Source organism: Cavia porcellus, unplaced genomic scaffold, assembly GCF_034190915.1.
Source record: "Cavia porcellus strain 051 isolate PalLab524CR breed Dunkin Hartley unplaced genomic scaffold, mCavPor4.1 scaffold_31, whole genome shotgun sequence".
NCBI classification, from domain to species: Eukaryota; Metazoa; Chordata; class Mammalia; order Rodentia; family Caviidae; genus Cavia; species Cavia porcellus.
Genome location: NW_026947514.1, coordinates 37,666,060 through 37,687,841, shown reverse-complemented (window position 1 = coordinate 37,687,841; position 21,782 = coordinate 37,666,060). Strand labels below are relative to the sequence as shown.

Genomic DNA, 21,782 nt, shown 5'->3' with positions numbered 1-21,782 from the left:
ACGTGGGTCTAGGTTCAGTCTTCGACATGTGGAAAGCCAGTTTTCCCAGCACTATTAACAAACCTATCTTCCCTCCAACTGAAAGTGCTTGCCCACTCTGTCAAAGATAAGGTAGCTGAGTGTGCTTAGACTTGTTTCTGCAATCTCACTGATCAAGTCTAGTTTTCTGTTTTTTGTCAATACTATGCTGCTTTAATCACTGTAGCTTTGTAGCATAATTTCAAGTCAGGGATCATGATGTACTACTCTGCCTTGCTCTTGTTGTCAAGAATGTTACATTTTGCAAAGGACTACTGTATTTACTATTTTGTTCGATTCTCACTATGTAAATTGTAAGTAGGGCAGGTATTTGTCAAATTACTCTTAGTTTACAAATAAGCACACTAGGGGGCTGGGGATTTAGCTCAGTGGCATAAGCACCTGCCTTGCAAGCAGGCAGTCGTGGGTTCGATCCCTGGTACCGATAAAAAAAGGAAAAAGACAAAAAAAAATTTACAAAAAATTTAAAAAACAAAACAAAACAAAACAAATAAGCACACTAAAGCTCAAAAGTTAAAAATTTTCATGGTCTCTACATCTTCTAACTTGAACTACTCCTGTTATCACAGATGCTGCCAAAAATTTTATGTAAAAATTTTATGTTTCAAGTTGTTTAATAACAATTAATGATTGACCAAGAAAATCTAGAAAGTAATACAGAACACACAATGCGGGTTTTTTGAGTCAGGGTCTTACTATGTAATTTAGGCTGGCCTTAAAACTCCCAGTGATCCTCCTGCCTCAGCCTCCAAATGCTGGGATTATAGGCAAGAAAATGTTATAAGCCAGGTATCATGGCATATGCTTGACCTGATCTCCTATAAATTTTCTTTTCAGATAGGGTCTCATCATGTCATGCAGGCTTATATAGCCCAGACTGGACCCAAACTTACATCGAACCTCCTGCCTCAGCCTTCCAATTGCTGGGATTACAGGTGTGTACCACCACTCCTGGCCCTTGTAGTTGATACAAGACTCATGCTGAAAAGGTCTGGACTAGCTGTCTACCTGCTTGAGAGTACAGGAAGAAACTCTCAATCAGCACAAGAGGAAATAGCTACTTAGCACTGTTCTTGGCCTACAGAGCCAGATTCTTATCAAGGCCAAGACTTTGTACTGCCAACTCACAGCAACACAGGTCTGGAACCCACTTCAATGGGACTCTGCCCAACAGATGTCTTGAGAGACATTTGGATAACAATGTAGAGTTTAAAGGGTAGAGAAACTAAGGGCTGGAAACTTCAAGGCTCAGCGCAAATTCTAAGCTGGCCAGTACATACCATTATAATACAGCCTCATGTTACCAGCTAGAGAGACTAGGTTAAATGTCTCTACATGTCATGCTCCAATGGAATCTGAGAGAAAATAATGTAGGTTACTTCCAGGCCTGGCCCCAGGATCTTCTCACATATACTTCTCCTCCCCTCTCCCTACTCTCCATATAAACAAGAGAGGTCTTTACTGCCTAGCCATTATGAATGTCTAACTAGAGGTGGGTTTTCATTCACTAACTTACTCCAAGTAACCATACTAGTATAGTCGGCAACATACCAACTCAATCAGTTCCTGTCTCCTAAAAATTATGAATTCCTGCCAGAGATGCAAAAGCAAGACATCGCTGTGTTGCTCTGAAGAAAGACCCTGGTCATCGCAATTACTGTCTTCCTGCCGAGGGAAGAAGATAACATCAGTTCAGCACATTCTGATGGAACCCAAGCGGTAACTGATTTAGCTAATTAAATGGTTTCCTTATCATGAATTCCCATCACCTGAAGTCACATTACTTAAAATGAAGGATACAAAACTAAGACTAGTTTTCTACAAAAAAGGTATGTTCCAAATAGTCCATAAAGTAATTATAAATAGCATTAATTATGAACATAGTACAAAACAATGCAAAGGTCACAGTAAATTTAAAAGACAGTAAAACTTTAGCCTTCTTGCAGGGCATGGTGAACCATGCCTATAATCCTCACATGAGAATGAGACATTGACTGCAAACTTTAGCTCCACGTCAAAAACTGACTAACTTAGTGAGACCCTATCTCAAAATAAACTTTAAAAAGAATGTGGGAGATGTAGGATAGCAACAAGGTCCTGAGTTCAATTTCAAACGCTAGGGGAAAAACCAGGACTGGGGATGTAGGTCAGATGTGGAGCACTTGCCCAGCATGCACAAGTTCCTAGGTTGGAGCCCCAGTACTACAGAACAAACAAAAAACTTTATTACTCTAAAGGACTTAATTTAGATTTCATGTGTACCTATTATAGTAATATTTATCTGTTGTTAAAGTCCAGTGGAAAAAGTACAGAAGCACTAAACGGTGGTAACACTGAAGGTTATTTTCATAGCAATATAACTTAATGTAAACTTGTTTTTTTTCTCTAAAGCTGCACTATTACAGTATGATTCACGCTTCTTTATACCCTCTGGAATAGGCTGAATAACGGCCCCCCAAAATACCCACGTCCTGATACCTAGAACCTAAGGACATTTCAACATGTAACAAAAGGGGTGTTACAAATCTAATTAAGCACCCTTAGAGCAACTGTCCTTGAAGACTGGGCCTACACAGAACATAATGGCCCTATAAAAGTGATCAGAGGGGATCTGACTACAGAAGAGAAGGTGGCAGAAGCAGATACTGAAGGGCACTGAGGAAGACTCAGAAGGAACATTGTCAGCAACTAGAAAGTCAGACACAGTGGGAAATGGGTCTTCCTCTCAGAGCTTCCAAAAAAGATAATCAGGCCTGCAACACCTTAACTTTAACCCACTGAAAATGACTTCAGCCTTCTAACCTCCAAGCAAAGACAGATTAGCACTCATTTGCACATAATCCATCCTAAAATACTAGCAACCTGACAACATGAAGGTCATTCTGGTTCAGATATTTCTTGTTTTGGGGATCAAATAAGTGAAAATATAGAGAATTCAGTTAAAATGTGGTTCTTTCCAGCATTGTAGTGCAACCTCAAAAAAGCAATGTCTTAAGTTCTATTTATAAAGAGAAAGTCAAGATTTTAGGTTAAATCAAAGATACTACTCACAGCATCATGAATAAGGAGAAAAGAACTCAGAAAAGTAGTAATATGGGCTGATCTGCCTTTCCTTTATGCCGCCCGAACTGTCAAGGTGATACCTCAAATCTGACTCTTTTTCTGTTCACAAAAGGAAAACTGTCCTCATTCCTGCGCTAGTCAACTTAAGGGCCCTACAGGCTGAAGGGAAATTTCATACTAGTGTTACTGGGATTCACAATACCAGTTTCATTCTGTGTAGAAGTTCGAATGCCAGTACAGAAGTGGCAGGGGAAAAAAATGGGAACAACAACAGTCAGATGTAACTTGTATCAATAAATTATATTTTGGGCAAGGGATACAGCTCAGTGGTATAAGTTCTTGCCTAGCAAGCCCAAGGTTCTGAGTTTGATTCCCAGTATCAAACAAACAACCTTACATTTTATATTTTCTCACTTGATCATCACAGCTCTAAGTAGTAGTCAAGTCTGTAGTCACTAGCTCTGCAGTGCAGAATCTAAGCAATCTGATAACTTACCTAAGTAAATGCCTCCAACCCTGAAGTCTTCTCACTGGATCTTTCTATCTCCTGAACAGTAATCCACTTCCAAGTAAGTTGCATTCACTTTTTAAACAATTGTATCTTAGGAAACAAAATAGAAACGACATTTTACAATGCCATCTTTATTACAACTCCATGGAAACTGAATGCCAAGCTCAATGTGTCGGAGCACAAGACAACATCAGAGTAACTTAACCCATAGGTCCATTTCTTCTTAGGAAAACGAAAACACAAACATCACTCCCGTTCCAGGGAGACAAGCCACATCAATTCTGAGGTAAAAACCTAACTCAGGAAAGTGGCATTTAACTTAACCAAGTGGTACCATTTTATAAAAATAACAACAACTTAGAAAAATAGAACTTACCTCAACCCATCACCCTAACCCACTGTCCCCCCATGCGGTCACCCTTACCAACGTCTCCTAAGCCCAGAGACCCGTACCCATGAACACCCCCTGGTGACCGTCGCCGGAGGCAATAAAATCTCCTCCGTAAAGTCAGTCGCGAAGGTTACCGCGTTGGCTTGGCTAGGGATGTCCTCTGACCTAACACTCCCTACTTGCAGGGAGCCCCGGCACGTACTCCGTCCCCGGTGCTTCCCACCCCAGGAGTTCGGTGACTCCGGCTTCCTAAAAACAGAGTAGGCACCGCTGCCGTTCATCCCTCGCCCAACCCGGCCTTTGCGAGTACCTCGGCAACAACCCTCACTCTGAGCGGGAGGAAAAGCACGCCAGAGCCGCGACTGGAACCCCGCCCTCTACCTCTCCTTCGCGTTAAAGCGCTAAGACAAAGGCACAAGATTGGTCGGAAGCAAATATGCAGGCCGCACCGAGAGTAACGAAAGAGGAGGCAAGTTTAGGCGCCCAGAGCATGCCGGTAGGTGGCCTTACTAGCTCCTGATTGGACAACAGCAAAGATATCTGCGGATGCATTGAGCCAACTTCCTCGAAGCACCACACAGCACCGCCCTGTACGTTACGTATGTTGAAGTTTCAAGGATCCCATTGGTTGAGAAGAGCTCTCTGACTGCGTGACCAATAAAGGACAAGAATAAAGTGAGTTCCGCCTTTTCCTCTATGGACCGGATATTCCTGTTGTTTTCCGGCTACTTTTCGCTATTCTTGTACCTTCGAACGTTAGAAAGGTCGCGTACCGCTCCATTTGCTGGTCGAGAATTTTTGCGGTAACTAGAACGATTCTTCTGAGGATTTGAAATATGTTGGAACCCAAAAGCGACCCCCAAACACCACAGAGGTACAGAAAGCCTCGGAAACAGTTTAACGTGGAACCAGTTCTTCCCGCCCGCTGGTGGGAGTTCTCTGGCTGCTATTGGAGGACTGAGTTATCAATTTGAAGGTAGCCCCGTCTCAGCCCTGGGAGCTCTGGGATTTGTAGTCCGCGATTCCCGTTGTAGTGTAGCTGTTGCTTGTTGGGAACGTCTGCTGAGGTTTCTGGGGCTCTGGTCTCCGTTAAGCGTTTCAGAAACACTGGGGGGAAATGGAAAGATTTGGAGTGTGTTCGTAAAGGATGAATGTTAAGTGTCTCCAACAAACGTTCTATCGAATTCTGCAGCTGGCGCTCCGATAGGTGTTCGTGACCGCTGTTTCCAACATTCTTGCAGTCACAGTCAAGCGTCTTTCATACTCATTTTAGTGCCCATTTGAGGATATTTGAACAGAATTAAGAGTGATGCATAGTACGACACGGAGAGCAGCTGTTTACAAAAACCTAGTGTTGCTGGCACGGGAACCAGAAGTGGGTGCTATCCTGACAGAAGGGTGGCGCTGTAGTCAGGATGCCCAGCGTGACCGGCGCCGAGAGGACGCTCACCGTGTAATCAAAGACTAGCATAAAATCCCTTCTCAGTTGTTACTGAGACAATGTTTCCTTTGTGCCTTCAGCAAATGTAAAAAAATCAATTTCTAAATACCAAAAATTTCCTGAGATGTTCATTGTCACAAATTTTGACTTTTTTTTTTTCCTGTTTAATATGTAATGGGAACTGTTTGGTTTGTGTAAGAAAAAAACAAGCAAACAAAAATCCATGATTTGGGATATCTAAGAGTTCTATGGTTGGGTGTGGTGTTGCACAGCTGTAATCCCAGCTCTCAGGAGGTTAAGAGAGGAGGATCACCTTGAGTTCCAGGGCAGCCAGGTCTATATACTGAATTCAAGGCCAGCTTGAGATACATAGTGAGACCCTGTCTCAAAAAATAGAGTTCTATCTTTCTAAGTTACAAGTTAAGTACACTTTATAGGGCTATAAAAAAATTGCTTTTATTACTTATGCTTGAAATAAGTGCATTTTGTTTAAAAATCAATCTTAAAAATCTTTTCAAAATGATGAGATGTTTAAGACTAAATGAAACATTATAGATATAGTTCCTTAATATTACCAATAAAATGAAGTACTAAATTAGGTGTAACCAACTCTATGTTTCTCCTTTTAATATTCTCTTTGATGTACTAAGTAAAATGTGTGAATATAGTGATGATCACACAGGCAAAAAAAGCAGAATTATCTATTTTAATGCTTTTCATTAACTGGCATTTTAATGACATTTTCCTTTTGCCTTCTATTTTGTTTTGTTTTGATCTATTTTGTATCAGTGGTCTAGCTGGGATGTTAAATGTCATGTGACTAAGAATTAAAAAGAAACTATCAAAGTTTCCACGGAGGTTTAAGATACGAAGACTGTTCTGTGGTTAGCAGTGTTAATTGAGTGATAAGTCAATGGACTGAATTATGGGCAGTTTTGTCTGATCTGTATTAACCTAAATATAAGTTTTCATTCAGTAGACTTGTGGAAGTTTCCAGAGTGATCTCTTTCATTTCATGTGCAGGGTATTTGTATATGTATACAGACATTTTTGTTTTCTTTTTCTGTTGGATGCATACCAAAAGGTTAAATGGCTGATTCCTATGGTAACTATTAACATTTGGGGTGAGTGTGCTGAGGATTGATCCCAGGTCCCTGCCCATGCTAAACACAGTCTCTACCACTGAAATAGATACCCACTCCTAAATGTTCTCTTTCTCTCTCTTTTGGTATTGAGAACCAAACCCAAGTACACTCTACCACTGGTCCCCAGCCTCTTAAAATTTTTATTTTGAGATAGAGCCTCAAGAATTTACACAGGTGGGGCTCCAACTTGAGGTCTTCCTGCCTCAGGCTCCCCCCAGTGCTGGATTACAGGCTTGTGTCACCATACCCAGCTAAGTGTTCCATTTTAAAGACAAAGTACTTTAATTTATTGAGAATTTAAAAGTCCACATTGAAGCAGGCACAATTACTGCTTTTAATGCTATGAATGCCTAGGTAGACTTTTTTTTTTCCCCTTGAGATAGGGTCTCACTATGTGGTCCAAGCGTGCCTTCAACTCACTGTGTAGCCCAGGCTGGCCTCAAACTCACAGCAATCCTCCTGCCTCAGCCTCCTGAGTGCTGGGATTCAGACATGTACCACTATGCCCAGCTGCTGAGTCATTTTTATATCATCTATTGGGCAGTAATTTAAGGAAAGACCTCAGAGTGAAATAAATACAAAGTGACCCAAAATGGGAGGTGAGCATTAGAACACCTGTTAGTGTATACTTTTTAATATAAACTATTTTTGTTTTTTAAAAATCACACATAACAATATAAAGCTTTTAATATATGTATAAAGCATATTGGTAAATATAAATATGTCTACTGAGAGTCGTATAAGGAAAAAAATCTACTGAGGTTAATAAGTTTAGGACAAGACAACTGCAGTTTAAAATAAAAATCTTGGGGAAAGAGGTCACAGAAGAAGACATAGATGTTTTTATAATCATTTAATCAGAAGGAAAATTACTGGGACATAGTGATCTAGGCGTATAACTCCAGCATTCAGGAAGTTGAGGCAGGAGGACCACAAATTCAAGAACAGTCTCCATCATATAGTGAGATTTTTGTCTCAAAAAACAAAGCAAGAAACGCTGAATTTTCATTAGAAAGGAAAGAGGCTGAATGCTTGTTGGTTTTGGTTTTGGTTTTTGGCCCAGGCTGTTCCTGCCTCAGCCTCTCAGAGTGCTGGAGTCATTACTGGGTTTGGGGTGTTGGAGTCCCGTTCTGGAGGTGGTTTCTAGGTTCTTTCTGACCTGCACAAAGAACTGGTCAAGACAAGGACAAACTGTAGCGGAGTTTTACATGAATGACAGGATAATAAACAGGCTCTGCAGAGCAAAGATGGGCCAAGTAAAAGTGGAAAAATACTCCCCACAGCTCCTGCCCCTGGGGAGGGCTATGGTGTGAGGCAGGACACAGCGGCAGGCCTCATGCTCAGTGAGGACTGTCCTTTTGGTTTTTTTGTTTTTTTATTCGTACCGGGGATCAAACTCACAACCATGTGCTTGCAAGGCAGGCACTTATGCCGCTGAGCTAAATCCCCAGAACTACCCTTTTGTATCCCCTACTCCCCAGGTCGGCTCAGGTCCAGGCCATCTTATTGGAAAACCTGTGAGATCTCCCAGAAGCACAGTGGAGGCTTTGGGGCCTGCTCTGCACCTGTGTCCTGGGATTTTGTAATTAACAGGCCATGCCTACCTCCCCAGCCAGCCTGCTCTGCCCTGGACCTCAGGATTATAAGCATGTGCCACTGCACCTCAACTCTGAGTGCTGTTCTTAAATTGAACTTGTCAGTAAAGAGGTGCCAGAAGTTTTTGTTTGTTTTGAAAGCAGTTTTTATAGCTGGAGACTGAGGTAGGGAGCACTAAGCTACAGCCCCCAGCCCTTTTCATTTTATTGTGAGGTAGGTTGATAAATTGCCCAAGATGGTGTCAAACTCGTAATCTTTTTGCCTCAACCTCCCAAGTAGATGGGATTACAGATGTGGACTATGAAACCTGGCTCTCAAGTTTAAGAAACAATTTTAAACTGTAGTATAAAGGGTTTAAATCATAGTTTAAGAAACTATTTACGAGTACAAATCATATATGATATGCAACATAAACACCACAAAGAAAATATACAATATACAATAAAGCTTCAGTTGTACAGAGTGCTACTTGTAAGTTCTCGTGCTCAGTGACCGTGTCAGGGCTCAACCAGAGAACAGAACTAATAGAGATACTTGAAGAGCTTTTTCTTCCTGTGCGAAGAATTGCTCGCACAGTTGTTGGGGGCTGGTCAGGCAGGTCTGAAGTCTGTAGACCAAGCCATTGGGAAAGGCAGGCTGGAATTCTCAGGAAGAGTGCTGTCGTCCAAGAATTTCCTTGGCAAACCTGCTCAGCTCTAAGGGTCTTTCAACTGACTAAATCAGCCCCACTCAGACTATCTAGGATAATTTCCTGCACTTAGTCTATTCATTATGGAGGGGGGTGGGAGGTGGAGATTGAACCCATTCTCTTTTTTGTTGTTTTGGTTTGGTTTTGGTTTTAGTTTTTTTGAGACAGGGTCTCAAATTTGAGATCTTTCTTCCCCAACCTCCCAGAGTGCTGGGATTATAAGCATGTACCACCACACCAGGTCTAATTATGAAATCTTTTCACCTGTATAAAATACCTTCCCAGCAATACATGTCTTAGTGTATAAATAACAGAAGACTAAAATTTAGGTACATAGATAACTGCTTCTCAAGTTAAAAACTGATCATGACAACCACATCTGTATAACTTCAGATCAGTCATCCCAGCATGAGATTTGAGAGTCAAAATTTGTTCCAGAAAACTGTATTTGAGATTTGTTTGTTTGGTTTTTGTCTTTTTTCAGACAGTGTCTTGATGTGCATTCAGGCTGGCCTGGAGTGCACTTTGTAACCCAGGCTGGTCTCGAATTTGCAAGGGTCCTCCTACCTCAGCCTCCCACGTGCTGGGATTACAGAAGTGCGCCACCACTGCCAACTCTTGTATTTGAGATTTTGTCTTCCGTTCGTGGGAGTGGGTTAGTCTAAGCATATAAAGCATTCAGGCCAATACTATTTCTCCCTGTCTGGTAAAATAGTCTGAAAGGAACAGCCCTAGCTCGAAGTCCTCACCAGCCGTGGCTGTCTAACTCCTGCCTTGCTCACGTGACTGTCCTTGACACTGGCCTTTTGAAGACTCCAACTCTGGTCCTCAGCACCATATTCCTTTGCCATGCTGTGATGGTCTCCCATTGTGTAGAATGCCCACACCTATGCACACATGCCTCCATTGCGCAAGGAGTACCAGCTGCAGGCCCAGAGCTTTGGCGCTTCAGGAAATGTCGACAAGACGCCCTTGAAACCAGAGGCCCCGGGATGCTAGGGACAGCCTGTGACAGGTGCTGGCTGCTTTTATATAGTCTCTATTTACTGCCCTTTCCAGGTAGTGGTGGCTTTACTGCTTCAGTTTTAAGATGGACTTCACTACTGGCCCTTTTAGTTTATATAAACAGAAAGTTGGGGAACAGGTGGGACCAGTATTGGAACTGATAATTATGTTAATAGGAAATGCCAGCTACTTCCAGAAAACCTTCTCATTCAGCTACTTGAAAATGGTAATTGAGTGGCTTTGGCTTCACATTCTTTTCCTATCACTTTGAAGTAAAAGAATGAACAAATAGTAAAATAGCTTGAATGAGTGGATTTAGAAGAAAAAGGCCAGAGTACCTGACAAGTCAGGGTCCAGGGCTTCTAATCAAGAAGTAGGCCATCGTATCACCATGTGGGCCGAACTTGTAGTTCCACAAAGAATGAAGCTGGGAACCCAAGGAAGAGATTAGGTAGGAGGGACAAAGAAGGACTGCTGTGTACTAACAGGACACTGGGAAGTTGTCATGAACAGAAAGGGAAGGGGACAAAGAAGAAAAACAACAACACAGGGCATGATGCCAAGCTGACCATACCCAGGGTAAATACGCACAGTGTCCCACCTCGGGAGTGCCCAGGAGGTGAAGTTACATTACGCACTCTTTAATCTAAGTGGCAGACACTGCTCTCTGTAGCTTAGAAAATAAGCTGCAGGACGGCAAGGGCTCCATTTTGCTTACCATTATCTAGAATGTACCTGGGAGGTAACAGGTGGCAAATAACATGGGTTGACCTAATCGACTTCCATCAAAGAAGAGACATAGGTGGGGTGTGGTGGTGGGTGCCTGTAATCTCAGCTACTCAAGAGACTGAGGCAGGAGGACTGAAAGTACAAGGCCAGCCTGGCAACTCTTTGTCCTTTTGGTGCTGGAGACTGAATCCAGGGCCTCACAAGTACCAAGTAAGCTCTCTAGCACTGAGCTACAAAATCTCTTCCCATGATTTTGCTTTTTGAAAGAAAAAGCCTTGTATTTTTGCTGCTCATTTTGTTCTAAGTAATAAACAAGGGTGTTTTGTTGTGGTTATTGCTGTTTGTCTTTTTGAAACAAGGTCTCTCTATGCAGATCAGGCTGGACTTGAGCTCACTTTGTAGCCCAGGCTGGTCTGGAATTTGCAGTGATCCTCCTGCCTCACCCTCCTGAATGCTGGGATTACAGGTGTGTGCCATCACATCCAGCAATAAACAAGTTTTTGAAATATATTTTTTTAATGTGGGAGATTTCCTGAAAATTACTATGTTCTACAAATTTAGGTGATAACCGTTACCAAAAGTAATAAATTTTGTAGCATCAATCTATAATTATCATGTATCAATTTTTAATATTTAAACTTGAGGGTGGATAAATGAAAATTAATTAGATGAATATATTCATAGCAGAGACTATAATCTGCTTAATGTTCCTTTTATTTTCTCCCAAACCTAGGAATAACTTTTACTCCATAAGCTTGGCAGCAATCATCTGTAATCATTTGTAATCATCTGATTACAAATTTATTCAAGTTTCTGGTTCTCACTGTGTCTGTATCTTATCTCCATCATCAACAAGCAATTTTTAAACATGTTTGAAAGTGAAGAAAATATAGCTTTTGTTGCAACATGATTATTATTGCTCAGATATTAAAATCCTGGCAGTCACAATCAGATTCATCTTTACAGTTCTTGGGGCAACCTAGGATACTGTGGTAACTGGTAAAGAAATTTATTTAGCATAATGCTTAGAAAATTAAATCCAACCTCTTAATAAATACTTCTTCTGGGTAATATATGAAAGTCAAGAAAATGTGTAAATTCAGAAAGTAGACAATGAGTAAGGGTACTATTGGTATTCAAATATAGGGGCAAAAAACTCCAAAAAGCATACAAAAGAAATCAGAAGGCTTTCGCGTATCTTTTACAGCTCAGGTAAGTAGTTTTGTATTATACCATCACACACACCATGTAAAAATCACTTGAGATGGTGTGGAAGTGCACGCCTGTAATCCCAGCACTTGGGAGGCTGAGGCAGGATCGCTGTGGGTTCAAGGCCAGCATGGACTACATACTGAGATCTTGTCTCAAGGAAAACAACATAAAACACTTGAAAACAAAGAAAAATCTTAACATATCACATTAGTCAGAGTCTTATTTCATAGACATTTGTATTAACTGCATAGTAGTTTTCTTTTAAATACTTTTCTCTGCCTTTACCATTGTTCTGTTTCATTTATTCTCCCTTAATTGTACTTCTTGGCTCTTATATATTCCTGTTATTTTTAAGGTCATTTTCAACAGTGTCAGAGCCAGCAAACATACCCCTGTGCTTGTCACTCTGAGATAGGAGATCAGGGCTTGCCAAGCCGGCTGGGAAGTAGGCTGACCTGACTTGCTAGTTACCAGATCCTGGGATGGAACACTTCCCAGAGTCCAGCGTGGGGACTTCGCAGTGAACTGAGCAGGTTTTCTGCAGGATGGCCTGGACCTGGCATCACCCTGAGGCGTGGGACCCCAGCACTGCCTCTCTCCACCTGTATGTGGAAGTTCTCACTAGTTTTCTCAAGATTTGGATGGCATAAAATGACACAGACGTCAAGAACTTGCTAGTACAGCTTTCCTCACAGTAGCCTAGATTGTCCAGGGTCTACTTTTTTCTTGCTTTTTGCTTTTTTCTAGGCCCACAGCATTTTGCTTGTTTTGTTCAATTCTTTGTTCAAGATGAGAACATAGACTCCAACTCCAGAAGGACACACAAGTGCCACAAAACCAGTCCCACTTCCCCTTTCTGTTCACGACAACTTCCCCCACACCGAACTTCCCAGTGTCCTGTTAGTACACAGCAGTCCCTTTTTGTCTCCAGTTTTGCTCTCCACGATTTCAGTTACCGACACACTCGACCATGGTCCAAAAACATTACTTGGAAAACTCCAGAAATAGATATTTTTTAAACATAAGTTGTTAGGATTTTTTGGAATTATATTTTATTTACATTTTAAAAATAAGTAACTAGTATCTCTTTGTTCTTCCATCCCCCAGAACTTGGAAGGGTAAGAACAGGAACCTCAAACACCTACTCCGCACATACAAATACTTACCCTGCGGCTCACTCCAACATGTGAAAGGGAAGAGTCCTCTCCTCGGGGGGCCCAAGGCTGAGCCTAACAAGGAAAAAGAGGCAGAGGGGTAGGAAAGTAGTCCAGCTCCCCTCCTCTCTCCTTCCCTCTGTACCCTGTGCCTCAGCCTGTGGGGACACGGTTCTCCCTTCCTCCCCATCAACACCACACACCGTGCCGGAGGCTGCAGCCCTTAACAGTCAGGTCTCTAGACACAAAATGCTTTCACTTCATGGTTGCTTGAGGTCACCACCAGACAGGTTTCTTTGCTGAGGGCAAAGTCCAGGATCTTGCCAGTGTTGCCCTGGTAGGCAGGGAGCAAGCACCTCACCAGGAGGTGAATGACACCGGCCAGGCTTCAGGGGTAAATCATGGCAGTGCCAGCCTCCCACAATGCCTGAATACTGCAGAAGCCCACGGACAACACCCAGGTGGATTCACTCTCCTCTCCTTATCTGAGATTGAGCCAGGAGGCCACAGTCTGTGGTCTCAAAACACCCACCCCCGTGCCACTGCCGGCACTGACCAGCGAGGTCTGGCAGTCCAGGAAGCCAGTAAGGATCAGGCTGCCATCCTGATTGGTAGCAACACAGGTCAGAGGGCTTTGGTGACCCTCAGACCCTTTCAGACCATGATGGGGTTTCCCTGGTTGGGGTCCCAAATCCTGATGGTGGTGTCTTCACAGCCCACCACAGCTCTCTTCCCATTAATGAGGACACAACCGCTGGTGGCTGAGCAGTCAGGGCCCTCGAAGCTTTTGTAGTCACCATTGGGACCTTGTACACCTAGGTGTTGCCAGTAGGACAGGTGCCCAAGGGTGCCACTCTATCCACTATAGGCCCCTGCTTCAAAGTACCAGATGCCCTCCTTGGTAGCTACCTGCCACACTTTCAAAAGACCGCTCAAGTCCCCCATGGCCACCAGGTGAAACTGGCTGAAACCAGCACAAGTCACAGTCTTTATGTCCCACACACTCGAAGGGCAGCTGTCCAACACTGAGCCTCCACGCAAAGGCTTTGTCATGCTCCCCCGTCACTGCTGAGGTCTCTGTCCTGGGGCCCAGGCTCACATAAAACACCGGTATGGAGTGCAGTGCAGAGGTGACCTTGCTGTCACTGGGACCCTCTGTCCTGCTGACCACCCCTTGCTGGGGTTCCGGCACCCGACCCTCATCATTGTCTCTCCCCTTCCCTTTCTTCTCCTGTCCCTTCCTCTCCTTTTCCTTCTCTTCCCCTTCCCCCCCCCCTTCCCTCTCTCCCCCTCCTCCTCCTCTTTCTGATCTGGGGCGCCAAGATCCAGTTCTACCACCTTGATAATCTCATCACTTGGAAGCTCAGGGTCTCGGGCAGGGGGCATTTCAATCCCAGACCCGCTGTCCGATTTGGACTCCACGTGGTGCAACCAGTAGATCCACTTTTCTGGGCCCAAACGCCTCCCACAGTCAGCGCTGCACAATGATACAGCACTCGAACCCCAAACATAAATTTTCACAGGTGTATCGTTTCCAGGGTCGTGAATCCGACCTTTGGCAGTGGTCCAGACCATGCAGGCTGCCTCTCTGGGGACACTTAGTTATCAGATCCACTGTCAGAACATGACAGCTTGTGATACTCAGTCACTTGACAAAGGCCCCGAAGTGCAATAGTAGTGATAGTGGCAACATTATTACGGTGTATTGGTATGATTACTCTGTTTTATTATGTTACTGTCAACAGCATTGTTGACAACTCTGGGGACCCTGTCACCAGGCAGCAAGTCATGTATTTACCCATTTTGCCCTCTGGTTGGCTGGCTCCAAGCAGGCACTGGTCTCTGCTACAGAAAGCTGTTCATGGGAGGCTTTCTCAGCAGAGATGACAAGGGCATATGTGGCCAGAGGAAAGTAGATGCGGGGAATGTTTTTTCTGGGGTGGTAGAGGTTTATTCATTGGATTTGTTTGTGTTTATGGTACTGGGGATGGAACCTTGGGCCTCTGCACTTAGCTACATCCTTGGCCCTTTTCCTTTTTAATTTTGAGACAGGGTCTCCCTCAGTTGCTCAAGCTGGCTTCAAGGTCACAATCCTCTTCCATCAGCCTCCAGAGTAACTGGGATCACAGGCATGTGCCACATGTCCAGCTGAAACTTCAGGGGTATGTGACTGTGACCCGACATCAACGGTGGCAAACCTATGGCATGTGTGCCATGGAGGGCTTTTGTTATCATTGAATGCTCTAAAAGGTTCGCCATCTACCCTACACACGCCCCTCCTCACTCCCACTCAGCCCCAGACAGGACACAGGTCTGCTCCTGCCTTCTCATGCCTGGCATTGTGCCCTTAGTTCCTGGGTCGGGGTTGATCCCGAGCGAGTGTATACTCAGGGTCTAAGATAGCAGCTGTGTCCTTTCCGGCCCTGAAGTAGAGTTTCAAAAACAGCAATGTTAGAGCCACGCTAACACGTATCGCCTGAAAGTCAACCTGGCAGAATGAAGAAAAATAAAGCAAGTGCCGGCCACATTCCTGTAATCCCAGCACTAATGGAGGCTGAGGCAGGAGGATCACAAGTTGGAGATCTACCTGGCCAAGACCTTACCTCGAAAGAAAGAAAGAGAGAAAGACAGAAAGAAAGAAAGAAGAAAGAAAGGGGAAAAAGAAAGAAAAAAAGAAAGGGAGAGGATGGGGATGTAGCTCACTGGGCGATTGTGTGTATGTCCGTGTGTACAAGTGCATGCTCAGTGCTGATACTGTATGTGATAGTGATGTGTTCATTACTTGAGCACTCTGGAGAAGGCTATCTGCCCTCACTGCTGAGGATGCTGCCGTGGTGACAGACCTGGGGGAGCCAAAGTGAACCTTGGCATCTTTTGCTGACGCTGCCCTTTGTGCTGCCGTGGGCCAGTCACTGTTTTAGGGTTTGGTTAACAATACATTACTGTTCCCTGCAGGGTGACCCATAGGGCAGAGAGAATGCCGGGGTGCACCAAAGCCCTGCGGCACTGAGGCTAAGCTGCCAGGCCTGAGGAGCCCTGGGAGCAGCCCGAGCCCTTCCCGGAGCTGCTCTGCCCGGAGCTCAGGCATGCGTCTTCCAAGACCTTCGATGTCCCTGTACCTTCATGTGACTCTCCAGCTCTGTCTTTTACTTCTCTCTGCCAAAACGTAAGCCTGTTCCATTCCCAAACAGACTTTCCCGTGACCCTGACTAGCTCTTACTTTAGGGTTTCGGCTTCTGTGAACTGCTCTGCTCTGCTGCCTGCTTCATTCTTCCCTTTTGTTCTTTGACCTACAGGACTGCGGCTTTAGTCTTCGGGCTTCTAGGAGCGTCTCCTTCTCTCCGGGGTCATAAAGCAGCTTTCTGTTGGCCCAAGCCCAGGACTCCTGCTTCTGCGACACTGTTCACTCCGGCTCTCCGTCCCAGGCCTCTTCCCTTCCCGTCACCTGCCCTTGCCTCAGGGCTTCGGCTTCCTGTCACCCTGGCCCCTCACCCTCCGGTGTCTCCCGAAGAGCAGCCCATTCTCTTTCTTTTGTTTCCCCTCACTCTGCTCTCCTTGGGCTTTGCAGTGACTTTAAACACATGTGCTTAAACTGGGCGTGGTGGCACAGGCCTGTAATCCCAGTACTCAGGAGGCTGAGGCAGAGGATCTCCATGAGTTCAAGGCCAGCCGGGGATACAAACTGAGTTCAGGGTCAGCCTGCACTGCATAGTGAGACCATCTCAACAAAAAACCACACGTGCTTCCCTTCCTCCTGCCGTGTTTCTGTAATAACCAATGTTTTTGTTGGGTATTTGTTTTTTGATGTGGTAGTAAGCATCAAACCCAGGACCTTAACACTGTGCTGCGTCCCCAGCCCCGAGTCCCCAAATTGCCTAGTCTGGGCCCTTATTATTTGTGCTCCTTAGATTTTTTATTTTAAAAATTAGAGTAATACAAGAGTTTCTCTTTTGTCCTACTTTCTAAAATGACCATAAAAGAATTTTTAAAAGCTAACCCCAAAGGCTAAAACAAATGAAGGAAGAAAAATGACCTTACAGATTTATGGAAGATGGAAATTGGGTGGAAGTGTGACAATTGATTTGGCAGGCAGAGGAAGCAGCAGTTTAAGGGACAGAAAATCAAAAATGTGAATGAAGGGGGCTGGGGGTTTAGCTCAGTGGCATAAGCACCTGCCTTGCAAGCAGGCGGTTGTGAGTTCGATCCCCGGTACCGATAAAAATGAAAAAGACAAACAAACAAACAAACAAACAAAAAAATGTGAATGAAAAGCATTTCACTCCGCAGAAACTCCGGGAGGCTCAGTCCCTACGGGAGCAGTCTGCATGTACAGCCACAATGAGACCCAGGACCCCATTCCCCTTTCATGGGCAGCTACAAAGATGAACAAAAACTCCAGACATCCCAGGAAAACCTGCAGCACAGGCTTCACAAAACAAAGACAGGACAAAAAGTTCCCGGGGAAAGTAGAGCCATTGCAGGAAAAATTTAAAAACAATCATACTTGTAAGACTTTGCAAGGGCGACCCACTTCCGGACCCCCTTCTATCTCACTCTGATAGAAGCTTTTCTTCCTTTTGATAAATTCTTCCTACTCCAGAAGGAGAGAGAGAGAGAGAGAGAGACAGAGAGAGAGAGAGAGAGAGAGAGAGAGAGAGAGAGAGAGGGTTTACATCCTCAAAAGAATAGGAGTGAGGAGTGTAGCGAACACCTGTGGTCCCAGCACTGGGGAAGGGAGGCTGAGGCAGGAGCATCACCTGGAATTCAACGCCAACCTAGGCTACATAGTGGGTTCAAGGCCAGTGTGGACTGCACAGCAAGACCCTTCTCAAAAAAGAAATCAAAAGAGCAACAGGAATGTGTGTGTACATCACATACTGCTAAGTTTGGCTCTGAATCGTCCTGTTTCCACGAGGGGAGGGGGGTTCACCAGCACGGTGTGTTCAGCAGGCTCACCCACCCTGAGCTCGGGAGCTGGAGGTCCTGCTGGAGGAGGCCCACAGGTGGTGCTCTTGGGGTGGCCTAGAAGGGAGGGCTCCAGCTGCTCCTGCCTGAGGCCTGGCTACACTGGGCCAGCGGACTCTGCAGCCTTTTGAGGTCTCAGTTCATTGACCTGTGAGCGCATACAAATCACTCCTCTTCTCAGATGTGGGCGTGGGCATTTTTTACAGCAATGGAAAACTAATACATATTTTATGTCTTCTGTATAATAAACTCTGTCATCAATTTATGTAATTTTATATATATATCTTAATTCACAAGAAAGAACTTGGTTCATTATATGTTTCATGTATTTGTATGTATACATCAAAAAAGCTCATGGAAATGGAAGAAACAGAAAGTAGATCAAAAAGAGAACAAGACAAAAAATTTTTTAAAAAAGACTATTCTGAAGGTCCAATTAATAAGAAGTATGAAACAGAAAAGAAATTAAACAGAAGGTATTTATCCAAGAAATAAAACGAGAACGTGTCTGAGAGGAAAAGACATGATCTGAAGCATGCCCCAAGCAAGGCGCCAGGCCTCACACTAAGATGTGCATTGTTAGTTTTGTGTCTGTCTGTGACACGGTCTCACTCTGTAGTCCAGGCTGGCCTCGAATTCAAGGCAATCTTCCTGCCTCAGCGCCCCCTTCTAGGAGAGTTTGGGACAGCTGCCTGGTGATCAGAAGAGTGGAGATGGATAAAGCAGCAATTTCTTATAGCCTCCTCATGGCCTGGAGATGCAGCTTGGTGGTAGAATGCTTGGCTGTTATGTGTGAGGCTGTGGGTTCAAACCCTGGCACCATAAGCTTGAAAAGCTTTTTTGTACTTTGTCTCTTTAAAACTATAAATAGTCAGGTGTGACAGTGCTGCCCCTCTGTAATCCCAGTTTTCGGGAGGCTGGGGCAGGAGGATCTCTGTGATTTCAAGCCTAGCTGAGCTACACATCCAGATCCTTTCTCAAAAAAACAAATCATAAATAAATAAACAAACTATAAATACATGTTACCTTGGTAAAAATAAATGTGAACAAAATACCTTTCTAACATTTCTGCCATTTTTTACCAACCTCCACATCACTCTTGGAAACCAGGCCTCCCCCACCTTCTGACCTCGTGCTGGTGTGTGTCAGAAGATAAAATGTGACAGTTAATCTTGATCATTAACCAGACTGGATGAAGAGAGGCACACTTGCCAGGCGTGGCAGTGCTCAGGAGGCTGAGGCAGGAGGATCACCGTGAGTTTGAGGCCAGCCAGGGCTACAGAGCGAGACCCTGTCTCAAAATAAATTAATGAATAAATAAATATAGAGAAGCACATTTGTGTAGGGTGGGTGCAGAGATGACTGGCACACTGAAAGGGGAGACCCAGACTGAGTGTGACTGTACCTACCCAGTAGGCTCAAAGCCTGGATGGAAGAGGAAGAGGAGAGGGGGTTGGGGGGAGAAAGAGGAGAGGAAATCAGCAGCATTTGCTGCTGACTTCACCTTGTGTGTCCGATCAGATTCCTACTTCTTCAGCCTTTCTGTGAGGGCACATCTCAGTGCTTAGACCGGAAGCTTCGGGCTTCAGCCCCAGACGGGTATGACAGCCTTCTTCCCTGGGATTCTGAGGCTTTCAGCTTCTTGGGCTGAGTGGCTGCTGACCCTCCAGGTCCCTGGCCTGCCGAAGGCCACTGTGGACTGTGGTGTCTGACCCTGTGAGCCAATCACAATCGCTCTCATAATCACAATCACACAATCAAAAATCACACACACACAATCACAGTCGACCCTCTCACAATCACAGGCACCGGCATAATACTATGCCCAGCCTGTACTTGCATGACATTTCCTGCATACTATGCTGCTGTTGCTCTAGAGAATCATAACAAGTACAGATGTCTTTGTCATCAGCAGCGGACTAAGGCAGACACAGGCATAAAAACATCAGTACACTCCCAGGATTTGGTGGTTTAGAGAAAGAATAGACTAAGACTTCTTCTGTGGAATTCCAAGAGAAGGAGAAACACATTGCCCAAGTTTGCCTCGCGGCCATGCTGCCTGCCCGTGGTAACTCCGGGTGGTTGGTTTGGGTCTTGTCTGTGTGTGTGCGCGGGAGAATTACTCAAGCTTGTGTCTTGTAAGTCCTGCCCTTGGCCTCTTCCCAGACCCAGAGACTTTTCCTCCAGTCACTTTGTCCATTTGCTGACTAGGTTTCAGCTAGATGATGAAGTTCTATTAGCAATTCCAGTGCCAAGGTCCTAAGGACTCTGGCATTCCCTAGCTCTGTGGCAGGGCTGGGCATCTGACTCAGGGCCTCTCTCGTGTTAGGTAAGAACTCTCCATCCCTGCTTCCTTTTCCAGGAAATTCGAGCACATGGTTCCAAAGACATAGATGAGAACAATTCCCCTGGTCACCAGTCCCTCAGCAGCCAGATGCCCCAGCAAGATGCAGCAAGCATCCATGTCTCCTGCTGCCCCTGCCGGGGCTGCTCTGCCCGGAGGAGCTGGGCGTGCCTGCAGCAGCCTGGTCTGCACTTAGGTTTCCGTCAGTTGACCGTGTGGTGTAGAGATGTGCTCGTGGGCACACACACAAAGCATACGTTCTCTTATCATTCTGCTTATTGTGCATGTAGCATAATGGCGCAATTGTTATTATAAACAATATTACAACAAATGACCTTATTCATGTATCCTTATGCACGCATATACACAAGTGTATCGCTTCATAGTCTTTAGAAACACAGCTGTTGCTGGGCATGGTGCTGCACCCCTGTAATCCCAGTACTCTAGGAGGCAGAAGCAGAAGAATCGTAAATTTGAGCCCAGGCTGGTCCATGTAGTAATTTGGTGGAACCCTATCTCAAAAAAAAAAAAAAAAAGTTCAGCCAAAGTGCATTTTACACTTTGCTGACACTTCTAAAATTACCTTCATACAATATCTGTTTCTCTGACCTTAGTACACACTGAATTATGAAAATATTTTGTTATCTGATAAATGAAAAAATGCCATTATATTACAGGTGTTTTTCCATTTCAACAAACTATTCCTTTCACTTACTCTCTGCCGCGTTACTGGTTTCCCAGATTCAGGAGAACTTTTCCTACAGGAGGGCTGTCCTGGGAAGGGGGGCCGCGCAGACATGGAAGGGGCGGGCCGGGGGAGGAGCCAGGCAGCGCCTGGTCCCGCCCATTGCCCCCCATAGCTGTGATGAGCTGCACCCGGAGATGGGGACAAGCCCAGGGCACCCTGCCCCTCCCACACCCGTCCCCAGTTCCATGGGCTTTTGGAGGCTCAGTGTGCATCACGGTTTCAATCAGGTTCATGCCCCCTGCCACCCAGCCTTGTACCTCCTCTCCCTCCCCATTATTCCGTGTGTTTCAGAGGCCTTCACGACTGAACGGTAATGACTGGTGCAGACTTCTCCACCGTGCCGCTTGCAGAGTGACTCGCTGAGGTTTAGGAGAAAACAGAACTGCTCTTTCATTTCTTTTTTTTTTTTTTTGGCAGGGTTTCACTATATGGTTCAGACTGGCCTTGCGCTCACTATGTAGCCCAGGCTGGCCTCAAACTCACAGGGATCTTTCTGCCTCAGCCTTCCAAGTTCTATGATTATAGGTATGTGCCACCATACCAGGATATTGTATTTCTTTTATTAATCTAAAAACAGGAAATTAGGCTGGGCATGGTGGTGCACACCTGTAAACCCAGTTCTTCAGGGGCTGAGGCAGGAAGGTCACTGTGAGTTTGAGGCTGGCCTGGGATACATAGTCAGTTCAAGGCCAGCCTGAACTACATGATGAGCCCCTGCTCAAAAAACCAAAATAAATAAATAAATAAAATA

At 44.8% G+C, this 21,782-nt stretch overlaps 1 protein-coding gene, 1 long non-coding RNA gene and 1 pseudogene across 11 annotated transcripts in view; 1 reads left to right on the top strand and 2 right to left on the bottom strand.

Moving 5' to 3' along the window:
- Wdr89 (WD repeat domain 89) overlaps positions 1–13,227 on the bottom strand; it is a 56,641-nt gene extending 43,414 nt beyond the window's left edge. For 8 of the 10 annotated variants that reach the window (XR_010044852.1, XM_063241049.1, XM_063241046.1 and 5 more), the window contains exons 1-2: positions 4,315–4,478; positions 3,599–3,703 (exon numbers count right to left, since the gene is read on the bottom strand). The gene's annotated coding sequence lies outside the window, so the exon portion shown is untranslated. Of the gene's footprint in view, positions 1–3,598; positions 3,704–4,314; positions 4,594–12,986 lie in introns of those variants that run through there. The other 2 variants (XM_063241044.1, XM_063241043.1) reach the window with 2 other exon arrangements.
- On the top strand, positions 4,751–9,561 carry LOC111757551 (uncharacterized). The gene is made up of 2 exons (XR_010044853.1): positions 4,751–4,980; positions 5,197–9,561. It is a non-coding gene; the product is annotated as an uncharacterized LOC111757551 (long non-coding RNA).
- Positions 13,198–14,549, bottom strand: LOC100715326 (angio-associated migratory cell protein-like; annotated as a pseudogene).
- Positions 14,550–21,782: the final 7,233 nt, after the last annotated feature.